This window comes from Haemaphysalis longicornis, unplaced genomic scaffold (genome assembly GCF_048455015.1).
Source record: "Haemaphysalis longicornis isolate Haplotype H1 unplaced genomic scaffold, Haemaphysalis longicornis Haplotype H1 scaffold_5, whole genome shotgun sequence".
NCBI classification, from domain to species: domain Eukaryota; kingdom Metazoa; phylum Arthropoda; class Arachnida; order Ixodida; family Ixodidae; genus Haemaphysalis; species Haemaphysalis longicornis.
Window position 1 is genome coordinate 122,714,818 of NW_027526385.1, and position 16,335 is coordinate 122,731,152.

A 16,335-nucleotide genomic window follows, 5' to 3' on the forward strand; every position below is an offset into this window, starting at 1 on the left:
GAGCTCTGTCATAGCTTGTACTGGCGCACGAGGAACTGAATACAGACTTTAAAATTTTCACATTGTTTATCTTTGCCGGCACTGCGTACCGTTCTTTTGCTGTTTTGCATATTATTTTACGTTATTGATAATGTTTTGTGTGCTTCAATTTGCTGTTTCTAGTTTAGCGTGGTATTTAGGACTAACCACTTGAATCATGCCTTTGCAGTCAGTATCTTTTTTTTTTCAAGCACACTGCTATACAGCTGTCGATTTCCTCAGCATCAGTTTTCTCGGGGATGTTTGAAAACAGTAGCTCAAATCCTTTTATTACAGCAAAGTTGTACGCTCTGCTGTCTTATTCTACCTTTTTGTACCCGCGACAACAAGAGCCAGTCGCTGTATCCCTTACGGGGCCCCTATTCTCTCCACGCGACAGGCGGGGGTGGCAGCTGGTCAATTCGAGACTCTCGGGTTCTCTGCAAACTCTGTATGTAGCGAACAAGCTCTGCATGTAGTTTTTCGGGAAGTTGCCTTCTTTTGTGGGGACAAATTATTGCCCCGACTTGTTTTTGAACGTTACCTGGATCTAGTAAGCAATTCATAAAAATATCCAGTGAGCCTGGGTGAGTTATGGCGATCTGTGCGTAGACAAAGTTGGTACGACTAGACACACTAGTGTGAGCGACAATTTGAGTGCGCATCCACCCTCGTCATCAACACCACTTGCAAATTCTCAAAACTTGGCAAGGTGCTAAGGAATAACTGCTTAACAAGACGGGTTGTTCCGCAAAGTTACAAAGGAAAAGTAAGTGATCCATCATTCTGGAATGTCATACTGCGCTCTCGAGACAGTTCCAGTATTCAATCACTCTTACCCTTAGAACTTCGTCACAATATAGGCCTTCCAGCCCAATACACCACGAACAAAGCTGCAGGGGTAATCTAGGGCATCTGGCCTACCAAAAATATGGCCGTCGTATTAGCTAAATAGTATTCCGCAAGCTTAAAACAGCAATAGCTGGTCTGCGGACATGCTCACAAAATTCAATAAAATATTGTTTTTGAAGCCTTCAACCGGAAACCATTCAAAGGAATTATCCACCACATGGTCGCGCACAGGGTTCCATATTTTAACTTGAGCACTTTGAAGCGTCCGGATACAGTACCATCACTGCCGGCATAATCGGCTCTACCAAAACTGTGCCTCCCAGGTTGGCGGTTACATGCGTGCCTGTAGAAGTTGACTGCAATGGTGGCCTACACAATGTACACAGCACAAACCGCGCACCCAATGCTCCATAAAGCCCTTTAGCATGAACATCCAGGTGCATCTTCACGAACATTTCCCACCCACATTTTGCAAAATGCGAATCAGCGAGTAAAGATGACGAAAATGAAAAAAAAACCAAAGCCAGATACACAACGTTTGCACACACACTAAAATCCAGACACAATCCGATAATCAAACAAAGCTAAACACAAAACATATTTTTATAAATCTCGAGGATGGTAATTGCTTGCACCCGCCATCAGAATACGCTCATATGGAGGCGAAGTGCGAAAACTGTGTGTGGGGCACTGAAGAAGCTCTGCTTACCCAAAGAAGCAGATCCGATAACCATAGCTGGCTATCGTTCATTCAAGGAGAAGGATAAAAAAAAATGTTTCAGCTCTCAAAATTGAAATCGCCGAAAACAAGAAACACGCGGCGCTCCTATTTTAAAACAACCTATCAAAGTACGAGTCGGCCAGCCTATTACATGCCACTTGCCTGACTCGGTCAAAAATCTACCAAGCTCAAGCACAAAGAACAGCCGTGTTAACCTCTTCAGTCCCAAGAAGGCGCAAATACAAAAATATTTTGTAACACACCTTAATCGGTTCATTATACATTGAAAAAAAACGCAAAAAATAGAAATACCAAAAAAGGAAACGAAAGTATTAGAATCAGATGATACCCATTTGGGTACTCTGGGTTTCAGTGCGTGTTGAATGCAAGGACGAATATTTCCAAAATTCTACAATGCTTCAAAAATGCTACAAAAATGCTACAACACACTTTTATTTTGCTTATTATCCATAAAAATGCAAACAATTGGCAATAGCAAAAAGGCAAACGAAAGTAGTGAAATTTGATGGTACCCTTTTGCGTACTCTGGTTCTTCTTACCCTGTGGACGCATTCGACCACTAGAGCCGGTGAAAGGCATTTTTGCCGTACGGCTCTTCAGAAATGCCTGGACACATCACGCCCCCTAGAGGGGCTTAGTGAAAGCAAGGCCTGCTTTTTGCGGGGCGGCAGCTTTTGACGTGGTAATTTCGAATAGAGGAAAGCTATTGGGGTTACGGTTGTGTTACCCATTTGGATAGCCCGGGACCTAGTAGGTTAAGAAACCAGCAACACACTTTACAGCCACGTATTCAGAATGCAATATACCCCCTGTTTTTCAGAGGAGAACAAATAGCATGAAACCTTAAGCTCATCGCATCCCCGGCTACTTGATATCAAAAAGCAATAAGTAGATTTTCACCCTACAGGTAAAATGGAATTTTTTTAGGAGGAACCGCCGCCATGTACCACCGGATCACAACCGAACTCTGCGCTCTAATTATCATCCTACTAAAAGACGCATGAAATACACAAAAATGGAGGGAACCATGACCTATAAACATAACAGAACATCCTTAATCTGGTAAGCAACAGTACATCTGCTAACAATCAACATGAAACCAATACCAGACTAAAAAAATATCTCTGCACAGGAACGCCCTATTCAATTTGCCAATATTGACAGCCCATCAAAATCTACGATACAAAAATAAAAAACGACTCACATGCAGGACAGGAACACCCATTGATAGGTGATTTCAATTCCCTGAATATGGCTCTGAGCTTCTAACTACGCAGTAATTAGGGCAGTACAATTCTTTGACTGCTACCCCGAACGGAATACACAGCAGAAAATGAGTTCCGTGAATATAGGAGACTGGAACGTTTTGTGCAGAAAGCCACCAACCAGGACTTCCCTATCTTTATCAGACTGTGTAAAAATTATTGGACACAAGCACAAAAATAATTTGGTGGTCAACATAAAACCCTACAAAAGATCTTCCATGCAAGGCCGAAGCGTCTTAAGTGGTACACACAGAACCTCTAATATTCGCCCAAAGAGAGGCTAGGCAGTCAACCCTGTCACCAGCCAACTTTTGAAGCCTACAATAAAGAGCCCAAGTAAGCAAACAACTGCACCAAAATTAACTCGAAAACGGAACAGCGACCAACAGGGAACACACACCGGACATTGTTGGGAAGCAATAACAGCACTGGCCAAACGCTTGAAGAAATGAAATTACACAGCCATCTTAGAAAACGCATCAATAGGGTAAAGGGGAAATAAAAATACACTCAGCGCAGTACGTAATGATCAGTGGATGAAAATATATTCAAAAGGCCTAGATTCGACCGAGTGGTTGATGTTTTATATTGAAGCGCTCTACGTATAAAAAGACATATGGGACGCTGACAGGACCGGGACGAGGCGAAAACTTGCAGTAGTTTATTAAAAAGACGACAAAAAGGAGGAAGCCTAAATGTGTATACAATAGCGATGCCCGGCGCTTGCGCGTAAAGAAACGGTAAAAACCTGAAAACAAAATAAAATAACATGAAACTAAAAAAAAATATCTACTCAGACGAAAAGAAGGCGTAAGAACACTAGCAGGAAACGTAGTAATGACTAATTGCAGTATATTTTTATTCTAATCGTGGTTCCTTTATGTAAAAAAGTTTTGTTCCTTATTACAAGGAGGATTGACAGAGGGCTAGCAGACCCTTCTGCTTTTGTTATTGTGTGGCTTCATTGATCTCGGGCAATATCCGGTCTTCCACTCTTGCGAAGACGTGCGTGACCTGAAACTTCGGTGCGTACTCGTACGTTTCTCAAAGTTTGCTATGGAGTGACAGATTGCTCGTTTGCTGTGTTTGCTGACCTGCGTATCGGTGTTTAATGAGGGGGTCATTGATGTACTCAATGTTTTTTTTCCTATACGCTTTCCCACTAACCAGAGGTATTTTCTATACGGCGTGCATCTGAAGGTGAACCAATTTTTGCCTGTGTTGTTGTTGTTGTTGTTGTTCCTTCACAAAATGGCGCATACCCAATCAGGGGATCGGCCAAACATCAGTTGCTAATTCGAATGAGATTGCTGCCTAGGTGGATGATTCAAGGAAAGTTAGAAAATTTTGGAAGCTTTTTTCTTCTTGTTTTTGAGGAATCGAGATTGAAAATTATACAAAATTGAAACAAAATAAAAAGAGAAAGAACGAAAGAAAGAAAGACGAAGAAGAAGAAGACGAAGAAGAAGAAGAAGAAGAAGAAGAAGAAGAAGAAGGAGGAGGAGGAGGAGGAGAAGAGGAGGAGGAGAGGGAGGAGGAAAATAATATTTATTAAAAAAACGGCAATGGAAATGTTTGGAGGGCTCTGGTGAGGTTCCAGAATAAGATACGAATTAGGTTGCGAATCTTTTGGAATTTTCTATGAAGCGCATAAGAGCAGAGCAAACATCCCGGTGGCCATATCCAGTTTCTGAAGCCCCAAATGATAAAAGAACCGGCACTGATAATGCCAACCACAGGCGATGAAGCGGCACCTCTAGGAGCTGACGTCTGAGGCTTGAAAATCGTCGACAGGACAAAAGGAAGTGGTCCACAGACTCTTCTTCATTACAGTAACTGCACATGGCAGACTGCGCCAGACGAGACCTGTGGAGGTATCTGTTTAACTGGGGCACACGACATCGAAGGCTCGTTACTATCACCTCCAGGTCGCGTGAGGGGCACCAATTCGGTTTCCAGGAGAATTTGAGATGACAGAAATCTCGCAACGACAATAGGTCTGATTCGTGCTGCCTTTGCAGTTTCAACAATCTACGGAACCTTGCGGCGGCTAATAGAGGCGTAGTCTCAATGACATCGACAACAGGCCCGGAGAGTGCTACCCTTGCCAGAGAATCTGCGGTTTCATTAAAGGTGATTCCCGCATGCCCAGGGACCCAAAGAAGGTCGACTTCAGTAATATGAGGTGGCAGAAGTGACCGAAACGTCCGTAGAAGAGGTGAGTCTTTCGGAGAAGAAAGGGCTAAGCCTACGGATAGGGAATCTGTAATTATGAGTGGAGACGATACCGATATGTGAAGCTTTCGTAGTGCCAACACTATTGCCAAGAATTCCGCATAGAATATTGGGGTAAAATCCACCAGACGAACCGAAAAGTACCAAGTTAGGGAAGGGGAAACTATACCTATTCCGGATTTTTCATCTCGTTGAGAAGCATCTGTATAAATGATAGTATCTTGCTTAATTGAGGCCAAATGATCTTATCGTATGACCCCTATCAAGAGTTGGAAGTATGTTACTGAGCGCAACCCCTAATGGAGACACCAAGCTTTGTGCTAGAGTAATTTGCGGTCGATAGGACCTGGGCCACTGGGCCGCCAGAAACACAGCTGGCTCAGCTACAAAGATAAATTGTGCCCTGCTAACCCCCGCGCCATAGTGTTTCACGGCAACTTCTTCTTCACCGTCCTGTCTTCTGTTCCCTTTCTAGCACATGCTTTTTAATTTCCGGCACAAAGAAAACCAATTCACGTCATTCTTTGCAGTACGCTTTTTAAACCTGGGCGATATTCTATGGGTTTATAGAATTTCCACCGGTGTCTTTTTCGCTGTTACACCCCTTTCTTTGATCGTAGTTCTTTCTGTGATAAACTAAAGCAGCTTTTTCTAACCGATGTCATATACTTACGAAATATCACACAGGTTGAAAAAGTGTGCAGAAAAATGGTGCAAAGTGCTTTTCTCTCACCGCTAAAGCCTAAGGGCAAGCGGGGGAAAGTAAACGTAAGAAAGGAAGAGGAGCAGAAGAAGAATGTGTTGTGAAACACAGTCAAAAATTTGTTGACTGTCACAAAAACGTAGTATATAGAATTCCTCGGGCGTGTGGGCAAGCGCATATCGGATGAAGCGGATTTTGCGTCAGTGAGCGCTTCACAGAACATCGATAGGCTGGTACACAAACTCAGCCAACGAGCATTTTGTTACTCCTCCGCACAATTAGCCAAACCTGCGAGTGCACAACGCTGTTTGAGGGCATTCCAATGTTGGCACGCGCTAATGACCAGATATCGCGCGAGATCATTGAAGCCTACCATACAATCAGAGACGCTCAAAGATGAGCTAAACCTCCCTCTATCCAGCTGTGCAATGCCGAGCGAAACGTCTTTCAGAGAGAGGCACACCACTGACAAGGAAAGCATATTTCATGCAATCATTACCCATTTTTCTGACAGTGTTCTCGTGCATTATTTTTGTCTGAGTAGGTATGTTTCTTCACTTTCATGTTAATTCTTTTTTTTTGTTTTCATCGGTTTCTGCCCCGCAAGCGCAAAGTATCGCTTTTGTGTATACATTTTTAGGTATACGCCATTTTTGTCGTCTTTGTAATAAACAACCGCAAGTTCGCGCGTCGTCCCTTTCCTATTAGCGTCTTATTCTTCTTTCTTTTATTTATAGCGTATGGAAATATGTGCCTAGTTTCAATGCCTACTCAGCACCGGGAAACAAATCGAGGCCACACAGAGCGCTCATCATCCCCGACACGGCAAAAAACACGACGCAGACAAGCAGCAGGACTTTACTTTGAGCAATAAAATTAATGGGAGAGGCTTAGCTAGTCTATCAAGGACAAACGTATTCCATCGCCTACACAACCACATGTCGCTTTTATTCGCAGCTTTAAATAAAGAAATCATTGTAACAAATTCGCGGTAATATCTCTGTAAAGGTGGTTGGAAAGCGAAGCTGCCAACGACACCTACAACGATTACTCATTTGACGTCACTCGGATACACACATGAGAATCTACTATTGGGGAAACCAGATAAAAGTAAAATCCTCTTTACCACACCCTTTATTGCTTCGAATAGATATTCTTTGCTAAGGTTTAATAAATGCCTGATTCATAAATGGTGGTTGGTTAAGTTTTATTTGCGAACAGTATGAGTGGAAACTCTTTTTTTTATAAAACAAAAGCAGGCTCAAACAAGGTGTTAAACGACCTGACTTCTCCGTCTCTGCCGCGGATCTCGTAGCCTCCTTCTGCGGCGGCACAAACCACCTCCTTTGGCGGTCGCCTCCTTCGGCGGCAACCTCACTTCTCTGTCTCTGCCGCCGATCTCGTCGCCTCCTTCTGCCGCGGCACAAACCACCTCCTTTGGCGGTCGCCTCCTTCAGCGGGGGTGGCTGCCGCCGAAGGACGTGACCACCAAAGGGGGTGGTCTGTGCCGTCGCAGAAGGAGGCGACGAGATCAGTGGCAGAGACGGAGAAGTGAGGTAGAAGGAGGTGATGAGTTCGGCGGTAGAGACGGAGGAGAAGTGCGACGCCATGAGTTGGAGTGAGCTTCCTTTCTACGCCTAGTGCATGCGCACTGTGCGCACACAGCCTCTGTAGGTACCGTGGTCGGAGTGCACACCGGCACCAAAGTCGCGTGACACTATGACGTTGCATTCAGAAAGAACACAGCCGGTAAATATTTGTTGGCACTTCTGAAGGAATATTCAAAATGTAGGTTGGACAAAAACCACGTGGGAGTTAACGGCGGATTAGGAGAATAGTTTTTATTCGTAATCCAGAAGAAGCCTTCCTACTCGACAGCCTAAGGCGGAGCCAACAAACCTCAAATGCCGTCGAATGCATGGAGCTAATGGCCTTCTACTGCTTTCAACGTCATTTCGAAAAGGAAGACGTACGTCCGTACAACACGGTGAGGTACCCAGCCACCAATGTTGCACAAGATGCACCACTTCAAATATTCGAGAATAACACAAAGTACCCCGCAATTCTCAAACCAAATTTAACCAAGCAATAAAATTCAAAGCAATAGATCTCAAGAAAACCTGGATCATCATGAAAAAATAGAGGCACTCGATAAGGTCTGCCGCAGAGCCCGCCTCCACAATAGTTGAGGCACTTTTTACGCGACAATGTACATAAATTGCACTATGCGAGCACACATGCGAAGACTATCCACACCAAAACCAGGAATCCCACAAGGCTCATTACTAGCACGAAGTATTTCTACTCGGTATGCTAAAGGTTGACCAGTCCTTAGAATCTGTAGCTCACATTTAACAAACCTTAATGCGGAATTACTCTCCGTACGCACTATACCTTGCACACACCTTTTGGTGGAAAAGTTTGGAAAATCTTGTCCCATGGAACAGATTTTTACAAAACGATTTTGAGTACAAGGCATACATAGAAAAAAACGATTTGCTTGTGAACACAATACAATATGGGAGTAAGGCTGCAAATACCCCTGTCGAGAATGGAGATAACCACCGACACTTCCGACGACGACCTAATACCAGTCATGGCTCGTTGTAATAAGGGGTCCTCCAGAGTCGTTCGCGAGCACCTCGCTATAAAATGTGATGCAGAATTCGAAAGCCTGAGTGCTATTCGTTAGCCCACTCAGCGGAAGGCTCGCTGTAATAACGATTCAGAAGATTTCATGCAGGCCCGTAAAGGTCAAAGGCATGTGAGACGCTATTTGGAAAAGTTTTGTCGACCCCGGTGGCGTGACTTCTCTACTAAATTGATATGTCCCCCAGTCTTTCTCTCGGATATGGCGAGTCATAAAGAGCATGCGTAACAACAACGAGCCGCTCAAACCATTCTGGCACTGTCATAAAACGACGGAATTACCGTACTTGCCCGATTCTAACGCACCCCCGATTTTACGCGCACCCGATTTTCCTGGCAAAAAAACAAAAACAAAAACTTGCACCTCCGATTGTAACGTGCAGGCAACACTATAACCCAGACAAACGAATGCGGGAGAAATGGGCGATATATTTCCCGAATTAATCTCACTCATCTCCCTCCTTGGCGCTTTCCGCTGACCACAACATCTCATCCTCGGTGCCACCAAGAGTGTTCTCGATGCCACACTTCTGAACGAACATTCAACCATGGTCGATGGGATCGTGGACCACGCCTCGCACGCCCATCCCTCGAGCTTCTCCAGAGCCGCACGCTTCAGCCGACCGCTCGTTTTGAACGCGTGAGAGCCGCTGCTGTCATTGCTGTTATCAAGTGCGCAAGTGGAACAATTTGACGATTTGTGTGAACGCCGATAGAAAACGATAGGCGCTTATGTTTCCTCCGTTCAAAAAAACTGTTTCTAAACATGGAGGAAGTGTTCCTTCATGTTGCTAAAGGCTTTGGCGCCATCTTGAGATGGCGATGGTGATGGGTGGGGCGAAATTTTTGCTGTTTCGGCAGTTTCGATGTCGTATGTAATTATAACGCGCCGGCGATTTGTCGGCCTATTTTTCCGGAAAAAAGGTGCGCGTTAGAATCGGGTAATTACGGTACCTAAAAAAAAACGGCTGAAGAGTATTGTAGGCTCCTGTCTAAGGATTTTATGTTCAAGTGTCCTCTCTACGTGTTTCTGACACAGCGCCACCGGCCTCAATACCTGCCGTGCACCTCCCATTTTCGATAAGCGAGCTGAATACGGGAATATCAAACTTCAAGATACGCTCTTCTCCAGGTTGCGACGGCATCACCTATAAGGTGATTCCCCACCTCCCTTATCACTCCCGCTTACGCCTTCTGGAGTATTATAACTCGACGTGGCTGCGGAGTACTTTGCCTGTAGAATGGAAGAGCCAACATAACAGCAATTCTCAAACCAGGAAATCAACCAACACAATACGACTCTTTGCGCCCTATAGCTATACTTAACTTCATTAGATAAATCATGAAAAAAAATTACCTTTAAAACAACGACTTGGTACATACAGAGCAGGAATCTTTATCAACAAGAAATGAATAGGTTTTGAGAAAACCTGGCGGCTATCGACATCTTTGCCCTCGTGACGTCCCTAGAAGAGGTCTTACACCACGGACACATACCAACGATCGTTTATCTAGACAAAGTCGTGATTTGATTCGGTCTCTCATACAGCGATTCTAGTGTCCCTTGCTGCTCTTCGACTTGGTGAGAGGCTGTATGCATGAATTTCCAGCGACTCGGAACGACGAGATCTTTTTATGAGCACATCGGGAGGTCCTATGTCATGTTACAGTATAAAAATGGGGTACCTCAAGGAGCGCTTTTGAGTCCTCTGTTGAGGAACATTACACTAATCGAAGTCCTCCTGCCTCCTGGCGTCCTGCCTCCGACATCAGCATTTGGAGTGCAGCAAGGGCACATCTAAATACGCAACCGAGGCCCTAGAAAGCTCTAAAAAATATCTCTAAATATCTGGTACCGAAGGGCCTCCACCTCTCATTTGAGAAGAGTATTGTCATGGCATTTACCCGCAAGCGGAGGACTCAGTACCCAAAAATCATTGGTGGACGTTGTCTGCATTATGTGCGCACTCAAAGATACCGCGGGATAACCATGGGTTGAAACCTCCCCTGGGAAAGTCAGGTTCGGAGACTGCGTAGTCGCATTTCCGTGGCGGCGCAAGTCTTTGGAAACCTTGTCGGAAGTGGACGGGGCCGCGACTGTCGATCGATGGTGCTTGTCTACGAGGTTTGTGTCGATGGCTTCCTGCGTTACAGCCTGCCTGTTTTTCAGCGACTGTCTACCACAAGCAAAAAGCACCTTTATGGGGCAAGGTATAATTGCCTGCGCACCTGCCTTGGCCTTGCTAGGGGTTGTTCCTGCGCTAATACCTTTGTGGAAGCTGGTTGCTTGCCCTTAGATGTTCTTCGGATTCAGTAGACATTCCGAATATACCTGACCGAGACCTCTAGCTTCGCAGAGACTAAACCTCTGTTAAGATATATTTACCATCCCAAGCGCAACCGGCCTTGCTATCTGGCTTCCCCCCCTTGAACTCTCTCAACCCGTGTGCATAAACCTCAACATACCTGGTGCCAACTGGAAGCAAACCCTCCATCAATTGTGCCTCCTTGAACTTGCGCTTGCCCACATCAGTACCGTTATTCACATGTGGCCCACAATTTTACGGACGGTTCATTTACACCTCACAGTAGTTCATCAGGCGTCTACGTTTCGTCAACCAGACAAGCGTTGTCCTACCGCCTTGAACGTGCAACCTCTTTCGCGTCGGACGAGCTTCATGCAATTAAGCAAGGACTCCGCTACATTCTTGGTCAGCCCTCAGTAGAATGGGTTATATTCACTGATTCGAAGACAGCGTTGCAAACCCTACGGCGTGCCAGTTGCTTCAGCCTTCACGACCATATACCCCGTGATGTCACCTACCTGCACCATCTAGCCTGCGTCGTGGCGCATCGCGGGACGTTACAGTAGACACCCGCACATTGTGGCATTCTGGGCAACAAGAAAGCAGATGAGGTGGTTCGCATAGGGCTACTACAGCGCAATGCAGGGAATTTTTTGTAAAAAAAGCACGAGGCTAGAGCACTAGCGAAGCAGCTATTATTAGAAGAACAAAACTGCCTCTGGTCCTTTCGCGATCCTCATCACACTTTTCTTTATCATATAGACTATGACCTAAGAATAAGGCTCCCAGTGCGAATCCCACTTAGACTTGAGACGCTCTACCTTCGGTTACGCCTCAACGCAGCACATACGAACTCCTACCGACATTTCCTCGGTCAAACCACAAACGCCTATTGTGAAAACTTTGGCTTGCCAGAAACTGTTGAACACATTTTATTAGAGTGTCTGGCGTACAACACGAAAGGAACCACCACGTTAAAAAATCGAGTGCCTCAACAGCGGACTTTTAGTATTGAAAGCTCTTCTTAAACCATGGTCACCTCCATCATCCCAGCGAAAAGTATTAGATGCAGTGTTTGGTTGTTTACACGACATCGGCGTCGCAGAGAGAATGTACAACTATACATTGTCATGCTGCGAGACCACTTGGACTTTTACGAGATCAAAGAAACACTCCGTGTTGCCGTATTTTTGCCAATTTCTTTTCCCCGTGTCATTCGCATTGTTTCCGTTAGGGGCTTTATTTCCTTGATCCCCAGCCCCCCTGAGTAGCATGTAGGCGAATACATGCCAGCAGATCTCCCTGCTTTCTTCTGATAAATAGCAATCTCTCTCCCTCTCTACCCTAAAATAATTGTGCCCGCAATGCAGCTTTTGTTGGCGCCGGGACAAGCTTAAGGCGCAGCCCGCCATACCGATACAGTCACCATGAACAGAAAACCTGCAGGATGCATAAAAAGAGCGGGTATATATGAACGTTACCTTACAAATACGTCTGCTCGCCTTGCTTTATATCTGATAGAACAAAGTCACTTGCTCGATTAGTTGGCTTGTTTCAAGACAAAATATTTTCTTGGTAATATAAGAATTACGCATTTTATGTAAGCATGTACAAGTAAGGGCGTGAATTTCTATTTCTAAAACTTTTCCTAATTGTGATGCCTACTGAGAAACTGATTTAGATAGTATGTAAAAAAATCAATCATGGAGCTCTATAACCTCTTCAACACATATCCCAGACATTTTAAACCCCCTTCGGAAAAAAAAGTCGTCATCATTAAAGCAAAGCTTACTTCTTCTGGCTGTTGGCGTCGTTACAATAAAAAAAGCACTCGATGAAAAGCCACCTGCAGAAAATGTTAGCGTACAAAACCATGAAGATTGTGATTGATGATAAAACAAAAAACGCTTCTCGTAATCGGAATTGATCATGGATTTCTTACGTGATGAAGAGGACGTCTATCCGACTGCGCCATTCTGTCACGATACAAGGAGTTAGCATATTAGAGTTTGAAAGTACCTCTGCTATTTTAACTAATTAATAAATCCAATTCAAATAAGACAATCGCCAACGCTAATTTTTCGCTCAAGGAAAGCTTCGCATTTCAACCAACTTTCTATTTACAGCTTTTGGACAGTACTGGAATGCGATATGTTAGTGTCTGCATTCGGTAACTAAATTTTAATTTCTTGCAAAAATATATTTTGCTGGCGCGAGCAATTTAATAATAGACTGTGCTACCCTACTATGAATATTTCACTTTATTTACGTCCTTTGTAGTACTATTCCAACTCAGTAACATAAAAAGAATATTCAGACGGCTAACCCTGATTCGTTCGTTCTTATATTCCTTCGTGCAGCAACAGTTATATCATACCGATTTCTTATCCACGTTGTAAGTAGCCCTAGCACATTGCCATGATGTACTATCGGGGCGGACGTGAAGATTATCCACAAGTGGTGGTTGTTCAGCACGTAACGGTGTTTAAAATATATAAAAGCATCATGTATTCTGAGCTGTAAAGCCGAATGACACATTTTCAACATCCAATGATTCAAAGAGGGTGTTCAGTCAGCCACCACCTTTTTTGAAGCACAGATAGGGTGTGATTACACCTGTAGCTAAAATGATGGTATTGGGTCACGCAGACAAAGGTTTTAAACGCATCCCAATACCCTACTCCTACCTATAAAACACCTTTGAAAATATTATGGTTCCCCCGGCTATTGTAGAAATACGTGTTCAGCAAAAAAATAATCCAAAGTTTTTACCAAACTTTTTCATGCTTTTGGACAGTGGTTGGGGGTGCAAAGGGCTTAGTGTGTGCATTAAGACATATATATATATATATATATATATATATATATATATATATATATATATATATATATATATATATATATATATATATATATATATATATACACTTTTTTTCTATTCGAAAGAAATTTATTGGTATCTGCACAGCAAACACTTTAGAGAATACCCAAAAATCGTATTATTTTTCTCTTGATACAAGACAAATTTTAGAGGCATGACCACTACCAACAATATCCTTTTCAGAAACTACCTGTCATTTGTGCGCAGTTTATTGTTGCTTAACAACGGTAGGGTAGTTACAATTGTTTCTACTAATATAAAGGGCTCTTGTTGTTTAAACATTAAACACACCGATGAACTTTAAGATCTTCCATATTTGTAGAGGTGGGAGTCTTTAAAGCTATATATGGCCCTGAAAATAATGGCTACACCCAAACAGCAAACACCCTTTCCACACTCCTTCAATAGTCTACAGAAACCTGAGGTTTTTCGGGGCCGTCAACCACCTTTTGCCAAGGAAAGTGTTACGAAGCTACAAATTATGGTTTTAGAATATAAGAAAACTGGTAAAAAATGCCTTCAAACACCTTTTTACACCTGTTGCACTACTTTCGGCCAGAAAGGGAGAAAATATTTAGTGCGTAGTGATCAAAGCAGGCAGACCCGGGCATGCACAAGAGTGCCTACAACAAACCCTCGACTCACAGAAGCTTGCGCTGTGACGATAGGGTCAAACATCTCTATGGAGAAATTCGATATTCTGCCAGCCTCTAGTATTTGATGTAAAGCTGAAGAGCGTTCGTTTTTTTTAATGGCCATATCCACATCACGGGCAAGCAATCAATTTGGCAGGAAGAAGAAGAATAAGCAGTATATTTGTCGTAGAAGAAAACTTCGAATTCTAAAATATACAGACGAGGGCACCAAAGTCCTGTGACTGTCCCGGGATTCTTCTTGACAGTTACAAATATTAGACACATAAAGCAAACAGCACACAAAGTTTTAAGAAATTAGCAGATCAGCATTACGCAGAAGGTGCAAAGCCCGTACAAAAATACAATCAATACACACACACACATACACATACTAAGAGGTTCGAATACATAACAATTCGGGTAATAGTGGCAGCTGTTTAAGAAATTAGGCGTAATCGTAATAAAACGATATCTTTAAAATACCTTCTGAGGAGACACATCAGACTGCACTTTAATGAAAGTGCGAAGTGACATTGAGAAGAGAAATACTGGTTGAAAAAAAAAATTCTTGCACTTTTTGATTGCGATAAGTACACAGCGCGTTTAGTTGCAGAGGCAGAGTGTTCCGCATAGAAATCAAAGCCACGTGACCAGCCTTTTTTTCCCTAGTCTGTATTACTTCTTGGCAATCAGAAACTAGGTTGGCACACAAAAATGCTGGGATTTGAATTACGCAAACATTGATAATTCATACATTCGTGAGAGAGTTGGTTGTTATTAGTTTAAACAACATCACAGGTATGGTGTAATGAGAAAATAGTTGATTGACAGATATTTCACTTGAGTAGCAGTAACGCCAAATTATCGTAAACGGAACCATTTGAACGTACGCGCAATGCTTCGTTTTGGATGTGTTAAACAGATTGAAAATTTTATTTATAAAGGGGGCCCTCTGCAAGGAGGCCATAATTAAGGCGGCTGTGAATGAATAAAAATAGAGCCAGAGGAAAGTTTTTTAAGTACGGTTTTTCTAGCCTTGATTATTACTCAAGTGTCGAATTCCGCCGCTGTTTGCAGGTGGTTTGTGCCATCATTAAACTTCAACTGACAACAGAGGCGTATACCTAAGAACATGGTAAATTCCTAAACAAAAATTGCCCCCATCTGCCCTCGAGGGAACCCTGGTTTGATGCGGCGCAATTGGGGGTTCAATTGGCGTTTCCATTCGGTTGATCCTCTACATCGCGTGAAACGTATTGCGAACGCGTAAGCACACAGTCGTCAAGCAAAGTGACGCGAAGTCGAACGAGAGCGAGCGCTGACTGATCCGCCGCGGAGCGATACCCGCTTTATATACACAGCGCTGCGGGAGACCGCGGGAGAGAGTCGCGCATGCGCGCACATGCGCACCGGAGCAGCTGTTAACGCAGCGTTAACGCAGTAAAGCGCGCGCCAACCAAGCGCGCCAGCTGTCGTTTTGCTAATGCGCTGGTGTGGGAGTGTTGCGCACAGCTGTGGGTAAGACGAACGGAGGAGATGCGCGCATGCGCAGGTGGCTTGCAGACGGACGCCGACGACGCAGGAGGGACATGCCTCAGAGCAAGAGATGCGCCGCATCTAAAATTGAAGTCTAACCAAGAGCCAAAGAAAGAACCAGCGTAAACAGTCTGTGGCTTAAACTACAAATCACACATTTATTCTAACTTGTTTTTTTGTTGTTTTTTTCGGCACCATTGGAAAATATAATGAGAACAGAAATAACTTAATTGTCATTGAACCTAAACGTTTGCTAGACTTTGAAACGGATATGTCATCTGCGTATAAGACCGAACGGGAGGAATTAGCAATATCAGGCATATAATTGATATAGATTGAGAAACGCAAGGGACCTAGCATGAACTCCTACGGGACACCTTGGTTAGATATTTTGATATCTGAGAAAGCCTCCACTGCATAAAAACAGATTTTGCCTGCCAAGTAAATCGTTTTTAGAAAGGGTAACGGTAGGCCAGAAAACCATGGGATTTTAGCCTGCTAAAGAGAATAGAG

At 43.7% G+C, this 16,335-nt stretch overlaps 1 long non-coding RNA gene across 2 annotated transcripts in view; it reads left to right on the top strand.

Moving 5' to 3' along the window:
* Positions 1 to 16,335, top strand: part of LOC144139386 (uncharacterized) — a 59,641-nt gene that overhangs the window by 13,938 nt on the left and 29,368 nt on the right. The window lies entirely within an intron of this gene.